At 35.1% G+C, this 25,213-nt stretch overlaps 1 protein-coding gene across 1 annotated transcript in view; it reads left to right on the top strand.

The window, feature by feature from the left end:
* TENM2 (teneurin transmembrane protein 2) overlaps positions 1-25,213 on the top strand; it is a 3,267,991-nt gene that overhangs the window by 970,289 nt on the left and 2,272,489 nt on the right. The window lies entirely within an intron of this gene.

Here is a 25,213-nt window from a genome sequence, read left to right as displayed (position 1 = left end):
AGAATTATCTTTTTAATTACAAGCTTAGGGTGGGGGTGGGGTGCCTGGGTGGCTCAGTTGGTTAAGCATCTGACTTCGACTCAGGTCATTATCTCACAGTTCCTGGGTTTCACCTCCACATCGGGCTCTGTGTGGACAGCTCAGAGCCTGGAGCCTGCTTCAGATTCTGTGTCTCCCTCTCTCTCTCTCTCTGCCCTCTCTCTGTCTCCCTCTCTTTCTTCTTCAAAAACCAATAAACATTAAAAAAATTTAATTACAAACCAGGGATAAGAGGTTTACATAAAACACTTTCAGAGTATTGGACAAAAGGTGGTGGGCTCCGTACCTTTCTCTGTGTTTAGGTTGGAAGTGGATCAGCCTTCAGATGGCAGAAATGAGATCAACTGAACTGTGAGTGATGTGCCTTCCAGGAAATCCTGACTTTGGAAAAATAATTAGGGTTTATTGAAGAGGGTCTTTTCTTGTCTACTGACTAACCTAATCAGCGTTTATATCTCATAGAATATAAGTCCAAAGAAATCCTTTGTCTTTCAAGAATATTTAAAAAATAAAAATGTTTAAATATAAAGAATTCTATGTTTTTTATCTGTTAATATTTTGTTATCGACTTTGCATTGTCTCTTGTGGTTGCTTTTGGGATTGCAGGGTACCTCCTTAGCTTTCATTGTCTGTGTGGAATTAATATTACATTATTTCATATAAAATAAGGAAATATTACAGCTTTATAAGTCTAACTCCCATTCCTCTATGTTACAGCTGTTATACGTATGATATCTATATTTAAAAGCTCAAAAAACCATTCATACCATTGAAAGAGCATGTGCATATAGATGCAATAGCAGGGGACGGAATGAGAGAGACTCCCAAGCAGGCTCTGCACTGTTAGCACAGAGCCTGACTCAGGGAAAGACTCGAGAAAGACCTGAACTAAAATCAAGAATCAGAAGTTTAACCAACTGAGCACCTAGATGCCCCTATATAGTTTCTTTTAAAGCAATTAATAGGACAAAATTTTTTTTGTTTTTTAACATTTGCCTAGATATTTACTATTTTTTAATCCTTTGTTCTTTCCTAAGGATCTTTGCATTTATCTGTTTACTTTTTTAAAGCTGATTTATTTATTTTGAGAGAGAGAGAGAGTGAGCAAGAGAGGGGCAGAGAGGGAGACAGAATCCCAAGCAAGTCCTACACTGTCCAGCACATAGTCCAATGCAGGCCTTGACCCCATGACTCATGAGATCATGACCTGAGCAGAAACCAAGAGTTAGATGATTCCATGACTGAGCCAACCAGTCATCCCCTATCCATCTCTTTGCGACTTCTATCAGCTAGAAAAACTTTCTTTGTCTTTCGTGTATTTCATGTCTGCTGACAACGAGTTCTGACAGCTTTTTTCTTTTCTAATCTGAAAATGTCTTTATTATTCTTGATATGCATGTTTGCTAAATATAGAAGTCTAGATTGGACAGTTTTTTTTACTTTTAGTATTTTAAATTTGTTTCACTGTCTTCTGAGGTCCACAGTTTCTGATAAGTTAGCAAAAATTCAAATAGTCTCCTATAATTAAGATGTTGATTTTTTTTTTTTCTGGCTGCATTAAAGGCTTTGTTTATCTTTGTTTTTCACCATTCTGATTTTGATGCACTTATAGTTTTTTTTTTTTTTTTTGGTAATTCCCATTTCTGCTTATAGTTCAATGAGCTTCTCAAATCTATAAATTTGTTTTTAAAAATATTTTTTTTACTTATTTCTATCCTGTTTTTCTGAGGTTCCAATTACAGATAATTTAAAGCTTTTAAAAATTTTCCACAACTCTGAGATGGTGTTTTCCCCAAATAGATATTCTCTCTATACTTCAAATCGAATAATTTACTATCAGTCTACACATTCATTGACTTTTCCTTTATTTCCTCTCCTAGGCTGTTAAGCACATCCAGTAATGTTTAAATTTCAGTTTTATTTTCAGAATTTCCTTTTTTCATATCTATTATTTCCTTTTTAATGTTTATTTTTGTTTATTTTTATTTTTTAGTCATTTATTTTTGAGACAGAGACAGAGCATGAGCAGGGAAGGGACAGAGAGAGAGGGAGACACTGAATCCGAAGCAGGCTCCAGTCTCTGAGCTGCCACGACAGAACCTGATGCAGGGCTTGAACCCACCAACTGCGAGATCATGACCTGAGCTGAAGTCAGACGCCTAACCAACTGAGCCACCCAGGCACCCCTAATGTTTATTTTTGAGAAAGACAGAGTGAAAGCGGGGTGGTTCAGAGAGAGAGGAAGATACAGAATCTGTAGCAGGCTCTACGGCTGAGCTGTCAGCCTAGAGTCCAATGCAGGACTCCAACCCACAAACTTCAAGATTTTGCTCTGATTTACAGCCTCATCATTTTTTTATTTCTTTACTGAAATACTCTAACATTCATTCTTTGCACACATGTTTTCATTTACATTTTTTAGTATAGTTATGGCTCTACTATTTAGATCATTGTCTTGTCTCATGTGTCTTTTTGTTTGAGAATTGTAAATGTCTTCCTGGTACTTCATATGCCATGCAGTTTTGAATTGTACTCTAGAGGGGCGCCTGGGTAACTCAGCTGGTTAAGCGTCCAGCTCCTGGTTTTGGTTCAGGTCATGATCTCACAGTTTCATGGGTTTGAGTCCTGCATTNTCTCTCTCTCTCTCTCTCTCTCTCCCCCTCCTCCTGTCTCTCTCTCTCTCTCTCTCTCTCTACTCCTCCCCTGTTCATGCTCTGTCTCTCTCAAAAATAAATAAAACCTTAAAAAATTATATGACTTGTACTCTAGATATTTTCGTTGGGGTTTTTGATGATTTTGGATTCAATTACGTTTTTCTGGAAAATAGTGACTTTTGTTTTTTAGTCAGATGTTTTCTGGCCATCCAGAATCAGAATCTGTATCATTAGGTTTTAATACTTAAATTCTATAAGCATAATGAGAATGTAGGTACATATGTGCATTTCTGACATACTCTGCTTTATTGAAAACACAACTGAATTTTTTATTGACCTGAAGTTCTTTAAGATTAATAAGTTTTTGGCTCAATCACTACTTGGAGCTCATACCCACAATGAAACTAATTTGGTTTTTTTTTTTTCCTTACTTAGTACTAATTTAACTGGATGATATGAAAAATCATTTTTGTGTCACTTTTTGAAATAACGAAGTATCACTTAATCATACATCTGTACTTCCACCAGTGGGACAGCCACATGGTTTGGGCACTAATGTAAATGTAAAGCTGCATTCCACCCATCTTCCCCAAGAAGCCTTAAAACTAGAGAAAATCAAACAAAACTGTAATAAGATATACAAACACCTATCATTTCCCATGTTATAATGGCAGGAGAAATAGATACATCAAATGTTAGAAAGCTTAGATGAATGGAACATCATAATCAGGGCAAGTTTTAACACATGACATTTCATTAGAGATGACTTTTGACGGGTGCTTATTATTTTACACAAAAAATAGTAATGTTGAATACTTTTCAGAAAGAATAAATGTTGACTGATAGGTAGAGAAACTGTAGAATATTCAAGGAAGGGAAATCAAATATATATTTATTGAGAGCTTAAATTTTGGTATGAAGGTAATAAATGCTGGAAGTGAAGATCAGTCCAAGGTGTGTGAAGGACCTGAATTACAGGATCATTGTACACTTGGATTAAGGTCTGTGATTTAGGAAAATTGACTTGTCTACAAAATTCCAAGTGATTAGAGCAGCAAGTTAAAAAGAAGACAAAAGTTAGGAGGCAGTTGGAATAATGGTGACATTAGGAAACTGAGGTTGAGGGTTTCTACCAGAAGACTACTTTGGGAATGAAAAGGAAGGATGGAGTGCTGAAGTATATCAGCAATAGCTGGAGAATTTCATAACTGAATAGACTGATATGTAGAGAACAAGGAAATAATAGCCTAAGAACTGTCTTAGTTTGAAAGGAAAAAAAAAAACAAAACAGTATGAGTTTAGTTTAACAAGTGTTGAATATGCAATAATGGGAAGACATCATGAGTAAAGAGCTGAAAATAAAAAATGGAGCTGAGAATAAGTATCATGGATGGAAATACCTATTTAGAATCACCTGAATAATTATAATTAATCATCATTGGAGCTAATATAAAAATACTGTATGCTAGGCACTCTGCCAAGTGATTTTCCCAAATAACCTCATTTACTCATCAAAAACAACTACCTATGTACTATTTTTTTTCCATATTATACATAAGGAATCTGAGTTTCTGATGAATTTCTTTTTCCAAGGTCACACAAATAATCAGTGGCAGGTCTATGATTTAATCTCAGGGAGTCCAACTTCTTTCATTAACATCTGTTCTCTATTGAGTCAGAAATCAAACTTGATGTCATGATCCTTTGAAATAGTTGAGGGATGTGGAGTAAGGAAATAAATAAGGAGCAATGAAGAAGACATAAATTTGGGGAGGGGGCATGTAGCAAGGATTGAAGGAATGAAAATTAGCAGTAAGCAGCAGGATAAGTTTAAGCATAATCCAAATCATGATGGCATGAGCTTGCAGGGACTTAATTTGAGTGAGGGGCATTAGTCCCTGCCCACTTTTTCCTAAGGCCACATATGGTAACTATTTTATCTGCTTCTTCTATCTGTTCTTGCCCTCAAAGCTTTTCACTGTCACCCTACTCTGATGACCTTTTGGGTTTGACCTTTCCGTGGTCAAACTATTTGCTATGACAAAAATGCTGCTCTCCTTCCCAGGTGTTTCCTCTATCACATACAACATAAGTAAGGATAGACGATCATTTTAAATAAAATTTTAGAAAAATAATTAAGGTAAAAGTGCACTTCAGGAACTGGGTTTAGATCTATGCCAAGTTCCCTTATCCCACCAGTTATCAACCTTGTTTCTAAACTGCTTCTATATGGCCAGGAACAGCTCTTCCCCACAAATAAAATACCTTTGTTCCTCTGCAACTGGGCTGAATTGATGCCTAGCATTAAAGAAAAGCGATGCTTTGGATTTTTATTGGTTTGGATTTGGTTTAATTTTTTGTTGTTGATTCACTGTTAACTCAAATGATATGTGCCTTTTCGTGTAGAATTCTTATGCATAGCCCCAGGATTAATTTACTTAAAGATAAAGTTTGGATATTTTTATCCTCTTAGCGTGAGAATAGAGAGTGCTGCAGGAAGAACTAGACACTAAATAAGCACTTAAATAATCAAGATAATGTACCCCTTCACTTTGCCTTCAAATTCTGACTCTATGTAAAAGATGGAGACTGACAAAAGCATACAAGCATGGCCTGTGTTGCCTTAATTCCAAATAAGTGACTAAGTGATAACTAGGAAAGTGGCTAAGAACCACCTCCATGGAAGAACCCATACTGAATTTGGAAAATCTTTACCTTTTAAACCAGTGTCCTTCTTGTCACTTATTGTATATACTTTACAATAAATAACAGTTATCAGTGGCATTCATGAGGAAGTGAAATAAAGGATCAATTCATTTATGAATGAAGTGGTCAAGAGAGGACCATCTCCTGACTCTGGTTATCTTCATGACCATGTTTGGTTTCTGCCAAAGCAGTTTGCGGTTATTGGTTGCTAAAAATAACCATAGAGCTTCAGGAATTTTTGAAAGGAAGTGTCAGATAATTAATGCCAAGTCCAGGATACTAACTAGCTAGATGTGAAGAACAGAGACCTTTTCTTCTTATAATAGTCATCGAATACAATAGGTGGCATTTTAAATATTTAATAAAATATGAATAATAAATAACACTGTAAATAAAAGGTCAGAAGCTGGCCTAACACTAGGGAACTCTAGCACTCGAGGGGACCAAACACTGGAGTATTTATTCGAGGCACCTGCCCTCTGTGGCCTCCAAGGGATGGTCTGACTGACCCAAAGGTCTTTTCCATTTCGGGTTAATATAGTTTTATGAAAAATATACTTCTAAGATGCTTGTTACTCAGGAGGCCCCCAGTCTTTATTAAATGAGAAAAATATTAAATTGTTTAATCTCCAGGGTCATATTTATGTTTACATTTCAAACTAAAACCTACAGGTCTCAAGTTGGACGGCATCTAGTACTTTGATTTTGTTTGTTGGCTCCATGAAATATTATATCATTTACATTTTTCAATAGAGGAGGCTGACTTGTTTAGTCCCTCTAGTATTTACTATTCTAGTCTCAGACTGAAGTAACCCTAGATGAAACGAACTCAGGAAAGAAAAGGGGTGAGCAGAATTTATATAGCACCGTAGCCAAGAAAGCTAGTGGAAACGTAAATGGCCCTAATGTTGAAGCTGAAAAATTAACACATTAACCTGCTGATAATTACCAGACAGTTCCAAATTTCAGAGTTCAGTCTATATTCCTATTTCACATAATTGATGTGGTTTTGCTTCTATTGCTTGTTTGGCACAGTCGCCAGGTATAAAACAAACACTGGACTACTAAGGAAAAATTTTTCTTTTTAGCTTTCTGCTCAGGTTATTTTGAAACTTCTTATTGTGGGTTCATTTCACCTTTGGGCTTTGCTTACTTATTATGTGCAATAAAATGTATGTAGGTTTTGCTTAACAACTGATTTATTTCTTAAATGTTGGAGCAAGACATGAACCTGCATTTACGCTTTGTAGCAAAGCAGAATCCTCAATCCATTGCACAGACTGTGGAAAATAGTTTACTTAGTGCAAAATGACTAGCAATTAATGCCTAATCAGGGAAGTTCTAATGAATTTCCCCACCCATCTTAAACTAAGCTCAATTTAGTGCCAAATGTATTATTAATAAAGCCAGTATCTTCTGTAAACCCCAAATGCTGAATATTCAGGTTTCATGTCAGGTTAGTAAAGAATACTGAGAGTTGAGATGCATACGTGGTGTAAATAAAATATAAAACAAATAAGTTAAAAAACAGATATTCCTACTTTTTTTGACTTTACTTCTCTCTATTATTTATTCTGAATTGTATTTTATAGCAAAATGTTTGAGAAATCTGAAGCAAAAACAACATATGGGAGACTAAATATTTTGTAGGCTTAATGATGTATTAGTATTTTGCTTTGTATGAAATTCTAATCACTGGATATGTTTATCACTGCAGATGGGATATGCAGGCTCCTCATACCTCAGGGGATTACAGAATCCAAACATCTGTAACAGGGGAGGAAAAAAAAAATCCCACCACAATATACAAAATTTAAAAGAATGAATTAATGAGAATAATGAATGGAAATAAAAGTTTATTATTAATACCATCTTGTATTTATAATTACCAATGAGCTCTTTGTGCCTTAGAGATCTTGATTCTATCCTTTAAACATATAATGAGATATTAAAACACAATCTAGATAGAAGGAAATATGCAATAATCTTCATTCCACTTGTAGTAGGGTGGTTTGGAGGTAAAGTGAAGACTTGCCATAATTAATGCAGTCCACATATTAGGCTATGTATATAATCAAAACACCTGGTTCGTAATTTGGTGTTTCACTAAATTCAACCAGATATTTTCTAAACATGTTAAAACACTATTAATTGAAAAACAGGGAAAAGCATTGTTTAGGTTATGTAAATTTACTAGTTTAACTGAAAGGGGATATGATGAATCTGAAATATATATTGACTTTAGAACATATATTGCCATTTAGTTGTTTGGAAAAGTCTCCATGTATATACTTCTGTTCTTGTGAGATGCGTCTTTTTGATAAAGCCAAGTGCAAAAGAATAATAGATTAGCATTTGTTTCTGATGACTAATTTGCTGATTTATTCATTACTTTAATTTTTAAAAAGTCAGAGGATCTCTTCTAGGAGATGGGGTGAATTGAAAATAATCTTGCAGTCAATTGTAGAAGATAGATGTATAAAATACTGTGGTCACCCCCAGAGCAGGCTTTGCATTGACATAACATCTAATAAATATGGAAGGACTTATGAATGAACTTTTTAAAGCTGTATGGTCTGGTGTAGGCAAATTTGAATATTGCCTTTGAAAAGAATATGTTCAATGAAATCAGGGCTTAGGATAAGAAAGCAATGCTTCTTCAATAGCATTGCAAAAAGAGTATTAGTAGCGTGAGTACTGAGGTTGGACTACCTGAGTTCCAATCTTGAAAGTGTCAATAACAGCTCTGTGAGTTGCAGCAAATCAACACTTACTGACTCATTTTCCATATCTATAGAATGCATGTAATTATAGAATTGGTGTTACTTAACTATATACGTTTTTATAACTTCTATTTCACAAAGCATTGTCTGACACATCATAAAGGCTATTTAAGTTTTATCTACTTTCAATTATTTTTGTTTTGGAATTAGTTTCCATAAAACATAACATATATGAAGTAAATTTTTTATTCATAATAAGTATATGATTTGATAACACTGATGATAGTTTTACTTGTTAGTATTTGTATCATAATCTTCAGTTCCTATAAGTAAGAGATAAGAGGGAAGAGGAGTTACTGGTAGGAAAGAATCTCTTTCTAAATTGGTAAATAAAGAAACTATTTAAAATTGATAAATAGAAAAACTAGTTAACTATACCTTAACCAGCAGTAGTCAATGGCTTCTTTGATGGGCAGTCCATGTTCTGGAACACTCCAAATGCTGAGTCCTATCACCCAAGAGTCAGCATGTGTTGAACACACACACACACACACACACACACACACACACACACACATACACACACACACACATCTAATTTTGGAATGGTTTACTCTACCACTGTCCTATACTGTTGACATCCTCTGACCTAACTGGGTTTCAGTGAAATGTGTATCCTAAATGTGATAATGGTATAGAGAGATTTCGTTTTCATCCTACAATGATTGTCTTAACCTTAAGGTTCAATGTAGAAAACTGAAAATACCATAATGGTTCAGATCTATGGTCTATTTGGCATAATATTTTCTCTTTCAGTATTAAAAAGTATTCATATAGAGGAACCTCCACACTGTTTTCCAGAGGGGCTGCACCAGTTTACATTCCCACCAACAGTGTAGGAGGGTGTCCATTTTTCCATATACTCGCCAGCATCTAGAGTCTCCTGATTTGTTCATTTTAGCCACTCTGACTGTCATGAGATTGTACATCAGTGTGGTTTTGATTTGTATTTCCCTGATGATGAGGGACACTGAGCATCATTTCATGTCTGTTGGCCATCTTGATGTCCTCTTTGGAGAAGTGTCTGTTCATGTCTTCTGCCCATTTCTTCACTGGATTATTTGTTTTTCAGGTGTGGAGCTTGGCAAGCTCCTTATAGATTTTGGATACTAGCCCTTTATCTGATAGGTAATTTGGAACTATCTTTTTCCATCCCATCAGTTGCCTATTTTATTGATTGTTTCCCTTGCCGTGCAGAAGCTTTTTATCCTGATGAGGTCCCAATAGTTCATTTTGCTCTTGNAGGTATTTTATGGGTTTTTTTTGTGCAATTGTGAATGGGATCAGTTACTTGATTTCTGTTTCTATTGCTTCATTGTTGGTGTATAAAAATGCAACCTATTTCTGTACGTTGATTTTGTACCCTGCAACTTGGCTGAATTCTTGGATCAGTTCTAGTAGGCTTCTGGTGGAGTCTGCCGGGTTTTCTATGTAGAATATCATGTTGTTTGCGAAAAGTGAAAGTTTGGCTTCCTCTTCGCCAATTCTAATGCCTTTTATTTCCTTTTGTTGTCTGATTGCTGATGCTCGGACTTCCAGCACTATGTTAAACAACAGTGGTGAGAGTGGACATCCCTGTCATATTCCTGATCTCAGGGGGAAAGCTCTCCGTTTTTCCCCATTGAGGATGATGTTAGTTGAGGGCTTCTCATAGATGGCTTTGATGATGTTTAAGTTCCTTCTATCCCAACTTTCTCGAGGGTCTTTCTTTAGAAGGGATGCTGTATTTTGTCAAATGCTTTTTCTGTATCTATCGACAGGATCATATGGTTTTTATCTTTTCTTTTGTTAATGTGATATAGATATTGGCAACAAACAATCTCCCTCCAAATTATTTTTTCCCTATAGCATTAATTTTCTTTTTCTATCCATGTACCACCTGTACCTTTGAAAATCTATTGCTAACTATATTATATAACTATATTTTAATGAATCATAGATATCCCTGGCTAACTATTTAGAGTACAGACCATTTGGTCAGGGTGAATTGAGGTAGGACAGAGGGTTAGAGTGATGCTAAAGGTTTATTTAGACTTATTATTTATTTAGGCTTAAAACAGCTAAGGGATCCTTAACTCTGAAGCTCTCATTGGTTGAAGTTTTATAGGACAGCCAAGAAGTTTGTTTAAATTGATATATATGCCAATTATTATTTAAACAGCTCAATTCCAGACTTAGTTAAAAAACCATCATCGTAAGGAAAACATACCTGACAGATTTCTCGACTTAATGATAGATAATGTCATAGATGTTTTCTTGTATCAAAGTCAACACATCATTTATTCTGCTTTCTAGTGTTATGAGTGGCATTTAGTATAAAGTTTTCTGTCTTTTCTAGCATTCCCAAGTGATTTAATTTTCTCATTTTGCAATGAGAGTTGCAATCATGACAGAAAAGGTTATGTCCTTGAGAGACAGATTTCTATGAACAGCAAGGTCTCACTAGGATTCTTATCCGCATTCACTAAAGTATGCTGCTCCACGTCAGATAAATTTATTCATAATCCCCAAGTTAAGCTAAATAATGTAAATTTAAAGTAGGATCCGTTTACATTGTACTTTACACCTGATAATTGTTGATGAGCCATTGCAGCCACTGCACTAAAAGCAGTTAACAGGAGAGGATTCATCATTGTATCGGTGCATTCTTACATCTACATCCTGTTCATTTTGACTTTTCCACAGAGTGTGAGAACAATGTAAGTTACCATAGTCAGACCTATTACTCAGACACTTTTCTTTTAAATCAATTTATGAATTACATTTCCAACTAAAAATTTAACTACCTCAGGTGCTCAGAGCTTGACTCAGAATCTGATAACACACATATGACATATACTGTTATTTATCTGGAATGAAGGATCATTTTTGTCAATGAACCATGAAAGGTGTTATGGCAACGTGCTTTGCTAAGAACTGATTACATGGAATTCGTGTGGTAATAAAACTGAACAATTCAGTAACTTAAGATATCATTTACTCTTCTAAGCAAGCTAATGCTTCATGTATCTCCTTTGGAGAACAGAGATACAGGTCTCTGCTTTTCATGCTTTAGCAGGATTAATGATTTTATAAATGTTGCCAAATAATAACAATATAATATATCTTCTTTATTCATAAAAGCCAAGTTCATTCTGATGCTTATTTCTGTGTCATAAAACTGAAGGCTCTTATAAATGACAAAGCATTTTAAAAAGGGCTGAAAAGTAAATTTTAAAAAACTCATTTTGATCATATTTGTTGTGAGAATCTGAGCCAATCACACAAATCTCTGTTGCCAACTTCACCCTGGGAGACATACTATAGGGTTTCTTGTTCCCAAGGGGACAGCAGGACAGTAACACCAATGTGATCTTCAGTTTGGGCCCCAAATTCTTCTCCAGTCTTATCCTCTTAACATAGAGGATTTAGGACCCAGGTGGATTTGTAAGGCCTGCTTTACAACTTTTGTTTAAGATTAAACCAGAAGGATCTGTTAAGAGAGACAGCACCACATGGTAGTTCAAAGCCTAATGTTAAAGTCTGTTTAAGCATTCAATGAAATTGAAGCCACTTTGCTGTTTAAATTTCAGCTTCTCTATGTTTGAGTCTCCTTCTCTGTGAAGGAAGGAAGGAAGGGAGGGAGGAAGGAAGGAATGAAGGAGAAAGAAAGAAAGAAAGAAAGAAAGAAAGAAAGAAAGAAAGAAAGAAAGAAAGAAAGAAAGAAAGAAAGAAAGAGAAAGGATAGAAAGAAAGAAAAGAAAAAGTATCTACTTCATATAGACAAAGGATTTAAATGACTATACATAGTAATATTCAGATAAGTATGTTAGAAAAGGGCCTAGCAAATGGCAGACCCCCGTAAAAACAAGCTAGTGGTGTTACAAGTTATTATTAAACTACCTGATAGTATACTTATGTTTCTAGACTCCATGTTAGATTTATTTGGAAATTGTAATCCTATTAAACTAACATTGTATGATGAACTAGAAGGAAAAGAACTGCAAAGAAGAAAGACATTTAATCCCCATTTATATCACAGTATAAACCCTCTTTAAAAACGTGGCCTAAGTCACTGGTTACTTGTATCAGACAACCAAAATCATCCTAGATAATTCCTTCATACCCCTCACTTCGTACTACTAGCAACCAAGTCCTGTGTGTTTTACCTTTAAATAGATGTTAAACCCTTCTCTGTCTCCATACTCTACTACCAGCCTACCACAAACTACGGTCACTTTTCATATATTTTATTCTCAAATCACCTCAGCACTCGCTGGCCGCCCATTGCACTTAGAATAAACGACACAATCCTTCCTTTATTCTGTAAATTCCTGAGTGACCCGGCATGCATCTTACCTTCCCCCACTCCCACTCCATGTTGCTCCACATTCCTCCTGTGACTCCTAAGGTCACAGCAATGTTGATTTTCCTTGTGTCCATGAAGTGATGGGAATGCAATGCCATCTTGATACACCCTAGGATATCTCTGCCTGTAATACCCTTTTCCTACCTTCTTTGCCTGAGCTCAACTTTGTGTATCATCCTACTCCCGCTTTCTCAAGGAAGCATTTCCTGCATACTTAAGCTTTACTATGTGCTCCCATTTTCCACTTTCTTGGAACTTTGCTTCTCTTTTGTAGACCTTACACAATGATACAGACATTACTTGACTCATTTATTGAATGCGTCATCTATTGATTAAAGTAGAAGTTCCATAAAAAAACACAACATGTCTTTTCCCACACAGTATAAACGTTAACAGGCACATTAACAATATCATAAATATTTTTGAATTAATGAAAACAGTGTTTTCCTTCTATCAAAAGCTTATTGTAATAACAGTCATTTTGCAAATCATCATCTCAGAAATAGTCTACATTTGGTGTGGAGTGAGGTGGGGCCCCAAAGGGAAGTATCATGGAATTGGGGTTATATCCCATTTATGGCATTATGCAACTTCTCTGAGACTCAAATTATATCTGTTGTAAAATATGTGACTTTCACTTAAAAATTGTGTATTTCAGTACAAAAAAAAAGCTGTATATTTTAATGTTTGTTTAATTTGAGAGATAGGGTGTGTGTGGATGAGGAGGAGGAGCTGAGAGAGAGAGAGAAAGGGAGAGAGAGAACTTCACAAGTGGGCCCCATGCTGTCAGAACAGAGCCTGACACAGGGCTTAATCCCACCATTCGTGAAATCATGACCTGAGCCGAAATCAGGAGGCAGACACTTAAGCAACTGAGCCACCCAGGGGCTCCAATGATGTCTTTTAGTTCTGAACTTTTATTTATGAACTTTGATTCTTTAATCTTCCAGCTAATCTCCTTTACACCAACAATACCTTCTTTTGCTATATTTTTCCTTAAATACTACATTAAGAATAACTGCACTTAAAAAAAAAAGAGTACTGTTTTCAGTGTTACTTGATAAAATGTACAGTGACTAAATGTATGGAGTTGATAAGTTTAAAATCAACTTATATTTTATTTAACTCCATATAAGTTCTATTTGAAAAATAGTGGCACATAAATGGATGAAACATACTCATTAAGGCAAGAGGCAGAAATTACTCTGCTTACAAACTCCCCCCACCCCTTGAGGCCACCCCGCTCTCACTTCTCATCTTTGTCTCATAAGTTTCCCTCTTAGATTTCTCTGCCCCATCAATCCTCACCTCTGCTCACCCTCCATCTTTCAAGGTGTATTATGTCATTTAATTATCACAGCCATCCAATGAAATTGAATAGGTACTATTACTGTCTTCTTTTATAAATGACAAAGCTGAGGCATAGAGGGTTGGTTAAGTTGCCAAAGGTCATAAATATATTAAGTGGAACAGGAAGGGCTGATTTCTCTATTTAAGTACAGGGAGCCCAGTATCTAAAGCTCACACACCCCCCAAAAGATTTCTAATTTACTTTAAAATCAAAAGAAAAATACATAGATAAAAATTCTTAAAGTGTTATTACAGTCTTTTTACACCAACATGGTCATAAAGTATGCATATATACAATTATATATATGAAGAAGGAGGCCCACAAGGCAAAAGTGCCTAGAACCCACTAGAACCTCCTTGAAGGTTATAATTATATCTTTTCACCCCACCGCACCCCTCAATGCCTAAATAGTAACAGGTGCATTATTGGAGTAATAAATAAATCTCTACAGTGCCAAAATAAGTAGCCCTTTGGTCCGGAATTTTAAACACAACTAGTCTAACTCCAGAGACCTTGTTCTTAACTACTGTTCCACAGTCTGAGTCAGGTCTCAAAATCATTTATACATAGGCACAATTATTAAGGAGTTCCCAGTTATGTGTGGTCACTGTGTTTTGCCCTTGGACGTAATTCACTCAGTATTCCTTTGTGAGGTCTAAAATGATTCTAGTGAATTATGTGGATTAGAACATAATTTATGGGGAAAATAATAATAACTTATGTATCTGTGCACATGTGGCTTAAAATCATTTGTTTGTATACATTTCCAAACCCCTTCATACCATACTTCCCAATTTCTGCCTTGAGGATTTACACATAGTTTTTCTTCCCAAAGACATTTTCTTCCCTAAAGACGTTTTGCTACCTTTCTGCTTCCTAGTATTCCATTAAATTTTCACAGCTAACCACTAGTATGAATTGATAAAGCGGTTGATTTTATACTCCAGTTTAGTACTTGAACACATCTTTCAAATTATACCTAGAAGTCATTAGTTTTTAAGAGGTTTTATGTAGGTGTCTTTCATAAGATATTGAATGTTGTGCTTTTGTTCCTATATAAATCAACTGGCTATTCAGACTAGTAGGGAAATGAAAAATCTTCTGTTCCCAAGCAACACATGCCTGTTGTTATTCACCTTCCTAAGATCTGTTTCTAAGAGACCATTGCTATTGAGATTGTTAGCAAGTTCTTGAATGACAAATTGTTTCCCATAATATGGTCATAATACACTGGATGATGGGTTGATGCAATATGGAATTTAATTAATATGAAACATTTTTTTAAACCCCCTTTTCTCTTAGGAGCTTTACAAAAGTGATGTCTTGAAAGGCAGAACTGCCATGTATAACAATGACTTAATTCCACCTTCTGTTATCACTGTTTGAGGTGATTTCTCTTCTTTTCCCCTGTCGATTTCTTATCTGTCTGCTAATATTATTTGTAGCAGTAGTCATTATAGAATCAGAGACCATATGAGATAAAAGGGACTTTGAGAGGTCACAAATTGGAAGTACTTCATGCATGCTTTCATAAAAGATAGCTGTATCCTTAAATTTTACAAAAGCAAGAAGCACATTTGCTCTATTTGTTACTCATTTATATGATTCACAAGGTGAGCTTATTTTTTGACCTGTTCCACCACCGTTTCCCCAAATTTTTCTCACATAAGCCTAACACCTCACTTTGTCTCTAGTTACATTCAATTGTGTTTGGACACTTTTTCTTAAGTTTATACAATGCCCAAATATCTAGAGAAACACTGCCAGGGTGGCCATTGTTAAATGGACACTAAACTGAATTCTAAGCTGTGTGACCTTGAGTAGGAGTTGCCACCACTTATTCCTGTTTTCTTCCTTTTCAGAATAAGGTCTGTTGTTATTTGTGTCGATAGCTCAAGCTCTATTATTTGTTTAAATGAAAATAAACCATTTGGGATAATAGTGAAAAAAACACCTCCTGGGATTGTTGCAAGAGCCAATAGGCTGATAGCCGATTATTACCTATTATCAGTCTATGATGGCTATCATTATTGTTTGCTTTTATGTGACAGCTGTTTGTTATTTAATTCATGCAATAGTAAGTTTAATGCACTGAGAATATGAGAAATATACTTCACTATATCCCTTCATAATTTAAAATGTACTTGAGAGATATATACAAAACACCGAGACTCAGTTGTTCAATAAATTTGTTGGATACCAACTTCGCAATTAATTTCTTCTATCAACACCTAAAAGAAGCTTGGTAGTTCTAAATTACTTTACCTCTTGGGTTGTTGTATTGTCTGTTGGTTATATTTTAATTTATTTGAATGCAAATTCCAGTGTGCACTTTGAGGCAATGTTCAGCCCTTTAAATAATCAAATAATTATTTTTATTAGGGCTTTTGGAATATGTCTTTGAGAAGATTGCATTGATATATACCAATATATTTATATATTAATATGTCTATATTTATATATGATAAACCAGATATCAGAGCAATTCTTCTAAATAAAACAATTATGTAATGATTAAAATAACATATAAATTACATATACAAATATGTATTTTTCCTGCTACATTAGGTATTCATGTGGCTTAAATCAGATCAGATGTTGCAAGATGTTAGCTTGGTTTGGATTCAGCCCACAATAGAAAAGAAACAAATTCTTTGAACCCTTTTCCAGAGATTCAGATCAAAATTACTTCCCCCTCTTTTTTTGTCAGCAATATGTTAATAAAATTTCACTCTCAATTGCTCTCTTTTTGTTTATCTTAACATACTAGTTTTGTGCTTTTCCTGACAATTTACTACATTGTATATCATCAAAAGTTGCTAGAAAAAATATGAGGTTCTCAATCTTAGCTATTAAACTATCATTCTTTTAGAGGGTAGAAATGAAAATGAAACAATTTTGGAAGAAAGTATTTTTAGGCATACTGACCATCTCCTACCATTATTTACCTTATGATTTCTAGTAACTTTGCCTGATTATCTAGAATTGACAATGGGGAACCCCAGATTTGTCAAATCTACTTCCTTGGCCAGGAATCTGGGGACTGAAGAGAAGAGACAACCTGCTCCAAGGGAGCTGTGCTATCCAAAAAAAAAGCTGGTTTTCACCTTAGATTTTCTTGGAAAGGGTATTTGAACACAGAGGAAGGGAGCATATACAAGATGAGGGGACGAAGAGTTGGCTCCAGTGGTTATTTTTAGAAATATTCACCATATATGAATGCTGACAAAAACTGAGGACTGATGGATGTGGTGGGGGGAGGAGGGAGATGGGCATGGAGGAGGGCACTTGTGGGGATGAGCACTGGGTGTTATATGGAAACCAATCTGACAATAAACCATTTGTAAAAAAAAAATTAAAAGAAAGAAATAGAAGAGGAAAAAAAAACAGGTGTTTGCCAACTTGTTACTAATTTCAAAAATAAAGTATTTCTGATAAGGAAAAAAAAAGAAACATTCACCATACTAGTTAAGAGGATTGTTGTACTTCCTGTGGGTACTAAGTCAGAACAAGACAGGGGGTTGAGAGGTGATCATCAGAAACAGGAAATAGGTGTGACCAAAAAGTCCAACAGTTCTAAGAGACCAGTATTCAAGGTCTCTAGAATGGATTAAAAATGACTAGGTTTTTATTTAAAAAAATAAAGTTTCAAGGTTTTCCAGCTTTCCCAGTTAATGATGGAATGTGTCAAGTTTTGCTAATGACTCTAATGTCTAACCTGGGGAAGAATTTGCACCTTATACTCATTGAATCAGACAGGAAAACATAATTCAGAATGTGGAGTGTATGGTTCCAATTCTTACCTAAATAGATAAAGAAAATTAATATTCCCTAATTTTGCTTTTCTAGGTATTTTTGTTTTGATTTTAGTGAGTATTTGAGATGCAATTAATGTAGAACTCAGGGAAACCAAAGAAAAGATACCTCTGTAAATGACAGTGCTTAGGGAATTACTTTTGCATCCTATTTTTTCTTTGAGTTTTATCTTTCACATTCATATCATTTCTAATTTATTTCATGTCAACAAATCCAACTAATAAGAGGATTTTTGTCTCTTCTTTTGTTTTTTTTCTGTTTTAGTGAAAAATAGATAAAGATAAATCATGAAAGTACATCTTCTCCAATAATTATTTCTCTTTCAAGTAAAACACCATTTTAAAGAAATGGTGAACATTTAAAACAAACGTATTTTATTATAGACTTAAAGTATTTTAAAAGTGTGGTTTTTAATTCCACACATTAAATCATTCACTAATAACAATACTTTATATATTTTCTTGGTGATTTGCTAAACATTTTAAACACTTTAATATTCATTATTTTATTTGGTTTTAACAACACACTTGAGTTAGTTGGGGCAAGCATTTCCCCATTTGAAAGAAAGAATAATTTATGCTATTTTTATGGGTTAATTGACAAAAAGCAATTTGCAAAGCCTACCATCTGTACAGCACTGCAATACAAAAAATTTTTGTGTGAAAGCAAAATAAGTAGCTAAGCAGTAGATATTTTGATTTCTAGTAGAAATATTAGTATAGCTGGTAGACTCTTTTAAAATGGAATATATGAAAATGGTCTTGGGGCACCTGGGGGCTCTGTCAGTTAAGTGTCAGACTCTCAATTTCAGTTCAGGTCATGATCTCACTGTTGTGAGATGGAGCCTTGCATTGGGCTCTCTGCTGATGGCATGGAGCCTGCTTGGGATTCTCTCCCTCCCTCTGCTCCTCCCCAATTTGCACATCCACACTGTCTCTGTCTCAAAATAAACAATTTAATAACTGGGTCTTGTACAAGGGATTATATTAAGGTCTTATGCTGGATGTTTTTTTCTGTTGTTTTTTTTCCTCCCCACAAGTCAAATAGTTTTTTAAAAAAGGCTTTAATATTAGGTGTGTCTATAATCAGAATATGGTTATTAGTTTCCAGGTCCCTGCCTGGCATTTGGTATTTTTCTGTTTCTCCAGTATCAAGTAATTTAGAATTCTGTCAGCTTCCTGAGGCTGCCAATGCAATGTATGAAAACTTGGTAGCTTAAACCAGCAGAATTTCTTGTCTTACCCTTCTAAGAGTCTAGAAGTCTGAAATCAAGGTGTCAGCTGGACCATGTTTTCTCTCTTGGCTCTAGGGAAAATCCTATTTTTCCCCCTCTTCTAGTTTCATTTATATGCAGGCAATTTCTGGTGTTTCTTTGCTTATAGATGCATCAACCCACATACATGGGCATCTTCTCCCTGTATCTTCACATTATCTTTTTTTCTGTGCATGTTGTCTCAGTATTCAGATTTCACCTTTTGTAAGGATATTAATCATATTGCATTAGGACTCTCTCTATGACTCCTTTTAATATACTACCTGTAAAGACCCTGTTTCCAAAACAGTCACATTCTGAGTTACAGGTTGGGAGGATTTCAGTATGTCTTTTGGGATCCTCTCCCCCAAAGACACAATTCAGCTCATAAGAAGAGTCCATCATTTTCAAATAGAAAGGGTTATCGTAACAATTGTTTCTCAGCCCTACATGCCTTGAGCACTCAGCAGTTAAGCTCTGTTTGCTATATGCCTGAGGTCCTTTGTTGCTCTATGGTAGTACTTAACACATTATGTTTTCCAGTGTAGTTCTTTGAAGACATTTTATCTCTTCTGCTAGATTTGATCTTCCCTCAACAAATAATTGTGGCTTGTTCATCTTTGTATCCCCTCAAACCACCTACTTCTAAATCGTCAAAAGAACAGGAAAGCAATAAACCTTGGCTTTAAACTGATTTTAGAAATAAGGAACTCCACAAAACATGTTAGGCCTGTTGAACTTAAGGAGAGAAGTTATATGGGAAACACAACCTTCAAATGGTCAGCTTTTCGCGCATAGACTGAATTGTGAAGAAAGAAAAGGAGAAGTCTTTTTTTTTTTTTTTTATTAACGGGGTTGCTTAGAAAGAATAATGACTATAATTCTGTAGTAATTGTAACCACAGCAATGTCGATAAAGACAATGGCTGACACATTTGAGCACATACCAGACTCTGGGCCTAGTTGCTTACATGCATCGTGCCATTTAATCATGGACAACTTTGTGGCATGAGAGCATTGAGCAGGTAAGAAAAAAGGTATAGAGATTTTAGGTGAAATGCTCAATATCATATAATTAATAAATGGCGAAGGTAAAGTTGACGCATGTGCTTTTAACCCTTCCATTGAATTAAGTGGTACTTGCATGCATGTTCCCTGAAATGTCAAAGAATCTGTAAGTATGCTCCATTTGCAACATGATTAAATAATACACAATAGCTTTATGTTAAAGGCAACATAGGTAGGAATATACTTTGTATCTATCTAAAAATTATTTTTAGGTAGTTAATTTAAAAATAGAATTTAACTGGATTGCCTGGGTAGCTCAGTCAGTAGAGCATGTGACTCTTGATCTTGGGGTTGTGAGTTTGAGCCCTACAATGCATGTAGATTCCTTGAAAAGCATAAAAAATAAATAAAAGTACCATTTAGCAATGAAAGAAAAGTAAATCAAAATAAATATTAATTTACTTTAAAAATGCACAAGTTGGATCCCAAACCCTTTTAAAATTAAAAGCTTCTGAAAATTGAACTCTAATTAAAAATGCCAATACATCATTAATAAGACCAAGAATTAAAACTATACAATTACTTTATGAATCAGTTATGCAATATGTAATAAAAATACTATGCAAATCATAAAATAATTTACTCAGTTATATAATCTTAAAGCATCACTTGTTCTTTTTTATTAATTCTTAGCAAGTTTTTATAGGAGATGCCATGGTTACAACCTCAGACTAACAACAGAGGATATAGATCTCTGCATTTGGCTGATATATCACTAAATTTCTCTAGTATTCTTTAAATGCTAGAATTGTAAAATGCCAAGACACTATAAAGTCAACATGTAATAGCACTTAGGTCACACACATTAAATATGTTTTTTTAAAAGGTTTACGTGATAGGTGTATTTAAGTATGTTTTAAATCATGCTCTGATATAACTTTAATCATATTTGACCAAAATCATTGAAGTTTGGACATGTTAAAAGATACATGATGGGGCACCTGTGTGGCTCAGTCAGTTAAGCATCTAACTTTGGCTCGGGTCATGATCTCATGGTTCCTAAGTTTGAGCCCTACATCAGGCTCTGTGCTGACAGTTCAGAGCCTGGAGCCTGATTTGGATCTTGGGTCTTCCTCTCTCTCTCTGCCCTCTCCCACACACACTCTCTCTCTCAAAAATAAATAAACATTAAAAAAATAAAAGAAAAATGATAACAAACATTAGTAACATTAGTATTTATCTAATACAAGATAGCATGTACACTACATTTATAAGTGGAACTCTTCCCATTCATGTCATAGTAAACAATATGAGTTTAGAAAATAAATGCAGAATAATTTCTAAGATTTGTCTTTACTACTTAAAGATCTAAAAAAATATGGTACATAAAAATATAAATTAATTGTAAATTAAGAAATAATTGACTGCTTACTCTTTAATTATGTTGTTTTAGAAAAGATCAACATGCAAATCTTTCAAAGACAGGAAGCAAAATAAACAGTTGACAAATTGAATTTGATTTTTTTTAACTTTAAAAATATGCCTTCAAATAAACTATCAACAAAGTAAAAAGGAAACACACAGAATGGGTAAAGATATTTGCATATTATATAAGAGATATAATTCAGAAGATAGAATTACTAAACTCACCACAATGTGAGCAAATAACCCAATATAAAAAAAAAAATTAGGCGAAAGACTTAAATAGACATTTTCCCAAAGAAGAGCTGATGGCAATTAAGCACATGAAATGATATTCAACATCACTAATAAATAGAGAAATGAAAGTCAAAACTACAATAAGAGCAATTGGGTGGTTCACTTGGTTAAGCCTCTAACTCTTGATTTCAGCTCAGATTCATGATCTCACAGTTCATGCATTTGAGCCTTTGGGCTCTGCGCTGACCATGTTGAGCCTGCTTGGGGTCTCTCCCTCTCTCTGCCTTCCCCTGCTCATTCATGCTCTCTCTCTCAAGATAAATAAATAAACATTAAAAATTACAATAAGAATGCACTTTGTACTAATTAAGATGGATATTGTAAAAAAACCATTATAACACATATTGGCAAGAATTCGGAGAAACTGGAACTCCTGTGTACTGTTGGTGGGGATGTAAAACAGGATAGCTGCTATAAAAAGTAATGTGGCAGATCTTTATAAAATTGGAATCACCAAGTGATCCAGCAAAAAATCCTTTTAAATATCTTGTCAGATTACAGCTTAGATAAACAGTAAAAATAATGGCAGAATTGAGTAATCACTTGGACATAAGAGATATCCTTAAGGAGTGCAAAAAATACTACCCTCCCCAGATCCAGAGAAACTCCCAAAGATAACCATAAGAACGGAAGAGTAGAAAATTCACAAGTTGACAACAATGAGAAGGACCTTAGCTACAAATGGGGTACAATCAATATTCTGTCCATCCATATCTAGCTGCAAAAAAATAGTGTATAATTGTTATTTCTGTTTAACCATATTTTTAGTTCCCTAACCTGGCAGTTGCCAAGTCAAGTTCTTAGGACAGGCAAGAAGGCAGTAGCTGTCTTGGGAGAAGAAGGATCAATGACCAATGGGGACCCAAAGGCAAAATCACGAGTCACAATTTAAGGATCTAATACTTAAATATGTTTTGTTTGTTTTAGTTTTTAATATATTTTTGCCTGCTAATCTGAATTTGGAAAGTAAAGGGTAACATAAAATTTACCTTCTTCATTTGAATAGACACAACAGAGAGAAATCTGAGAGAGCTGATTTTACTTAGAATTCTCATCCTTTGCTGACTTCTACCAATTTTGCCAGGTTCCCATCTAGGTTCTGGAATGAGTGGGGTGTACTAGAGGGTCTCATCCTGGTCACTGAAAACTGTAGAGAAGAACAAGGTGACTTTTATGTCACCCTTTATGACGAGTGTTTGGCTGAGACTCTAGGGCACCTCATAAATAAATAGGCTTGTCTAAATTAAAAGTTCTCCATTGTGGCCACTGTAAGTCAAGATTATCTTGGGTAAGTTTACCTACTTTTTTAGCCTTAAAATAAAATTTTATACATCAAGGTCTTGCACTGGATCCAGTCCAGCTTAAGTCTGACCCAGTCTAACTTAGGTAACTTGGATCCAGTCTGACTTTGATCAGGTCCAGTTTATAAGCTGGATCTAGTCTGATCTAGCGGGTTCCAGAACCAGTCTGGGAAGAGAAATGCTCAACTAAAGTTTGAAAGTTCACGATGCAAAAGCTACAAAGCTTAGATCCCAGAGAAACTTACCTATGAGGTTAACAAGAAAGCAGGGAGCTTAAGTGGCTCAACAGGTACCTATGGCTGGTTGCTCATTGCTCCTTGGGGTTGTCCTTTAGGGTCTCCTTTGATTTCCTTTTCTGACATCAGAACTGTGAAAAGATAAACTGAGGCATATTAAAGTTATTAAGAGTTTATTTGAGCAAAAATTTATTTGAGTCAAGCAACATCCATTCTAGCAGAGAGAAAAAAAGCTCTAAGGAGCTGGGTAAAGTGACTTTTTATAGACAGAAGGGAGCAGAAATAAGAAAGTTACACTTCATGAAAAAGTGGTCTCGTTATTATAAAGTTTCTTAGCTTTAGGGGATAACAGGGGTCTATTTGGCAGATTACCTAACTAGTGTTAATCAGGCAATTCCTGATTGACTGTTTTAATATTCCATTTTTGGGAAAGTTGAAACTGTCCTTAAGTCTTGGTTTGATGTTGTGTCCAAGTGTCCACTGACGTATGAAGGGATGAGAAAAATGTGGCATATATGGCTATATGTCGTGGGATATTGTTCAGCTTTAGAAAGAAAGGAAATATCTATATATGGAATAACAAAGATGATCCTTGAGGACATCATGTTAAGTGAGAAAAGGCTGTCACAAAAACAAACAAGGAAACACAAATATGGTATGATTCCACTCTGATAAGATACCTAGAGTAGTCAAGATCATAGACAGCAAACAGAATATTGTTGCCAGAAGCTAGGGGAGAGGGATGAGGTTTTATAGTTTAGTAAGTATAGACTTTCAGTTTTACAGGATGAAACCATTATAGAGATGGATGGTGGTGGTGATTACACACCATTATGAATGAATACCATAAATGTACACTTAAAATGTTTAAAATGGTACATTTTATGTTTATTTTACCAAAATGAAAAAATAATTTTAAAAGAATAGAAATATATCTCCAAATGCTAAGGAAAAAAAAAATCTTGTGGCTAATTAGATTGAAGTTGTATGGTCCTAAGAGGGAAAGAAAAAATATCAACTAATTTACTTAATAAATGTCTACTGAGTACTTAGTACTCTTCTGAATTAGACTTGAATGCAATGGGGAGAGGGTGAAAAAGACAAGCAATATCCCATTTCTCTAGGAAATGACAGTCTAGTGGTGGAGATAGAGAATAATAAAAAAGTCAAATAGATAAGAAATATGCTTATATATTTTGGTAAGCGTTACACAGGAAATCAATACACTGAGTAATAAAATAGAAGAACTTGAGATAGAGTGACCAGCAAAAGCTTCTCTGAGGAGATGATATTCGTGCTGATCTAAAGGATAGAAGTGAGCAAGAGAAGAGCTGACAAAAAAGCATTTTGGGCAANAAAAAAAAAAAAAAAAAAAGGCAGTGCAGATTTGTTTTCCCTGGATCCAGTTCCTTAATTCGTATGACTTGTATCTACTTATGCTTCTCAGCCGTCTGCCACTTTGAGTTACACTCGAGAGTGTGGTTGAAGGCAGGCAAAGAGGATATGGGGACTCACCGGAGAGTGTGGGAGGTAGAGACTAGGGAAACAAACAACAGAATTTTAATAAAGTCAGGCTTGATTGAAGAACAGAGACTGGAAGAAAAAAGAAAATTGAAAGGAGTGAAAAAAGAATGAGGATTCTAAGTTTGAGAAATAAATGCAGGATAGACAAATCCTTCAGAAAAGTGTTGGCAACCCCATGTGAAAGAACTGGGATTTACACGGAATGTGAACTTTGTAAAGACAGTTGGAGTCTGCACTTAAAGCACATAGAGATCTAGAATAAGAGGGCTGAGGCAAGTTTTGGCAATGTCGTGCAGGAATAACTGAAGACAAGATGTGGCTTAAGGAACATTCACACTACTTCATTTGGAATGTCAAGTGAAATAACAGCATTATATGCCTCCTACTCAGACTAATGCAAAATCACAAAATCAAGGTGTCATCCAACAGTGGGATCCTCAAGGAAAAGGGAAAGAAAGCCTGTCTCTCTTATTCAGC

This window comes from Crocuta crocuta, unplaced genomic scaffold, assembly GCF_008692635.1.
Source record: "Crocuta crocuta isolate KB4526 unplaced genomic scaffold, BGI_CrCroc_1.0 scaffold131, whole genome shotgun sequence".
Taxonomy (NCBI): Eukaryota; Metazoa; Chordata; class Mammalia; order Carnivora; family Hyaenidae; genus Crocuta; species Crocuta crocuta.
This window is presented reverse-complemented; position numbering and strand designations above follow the sequence as displayed.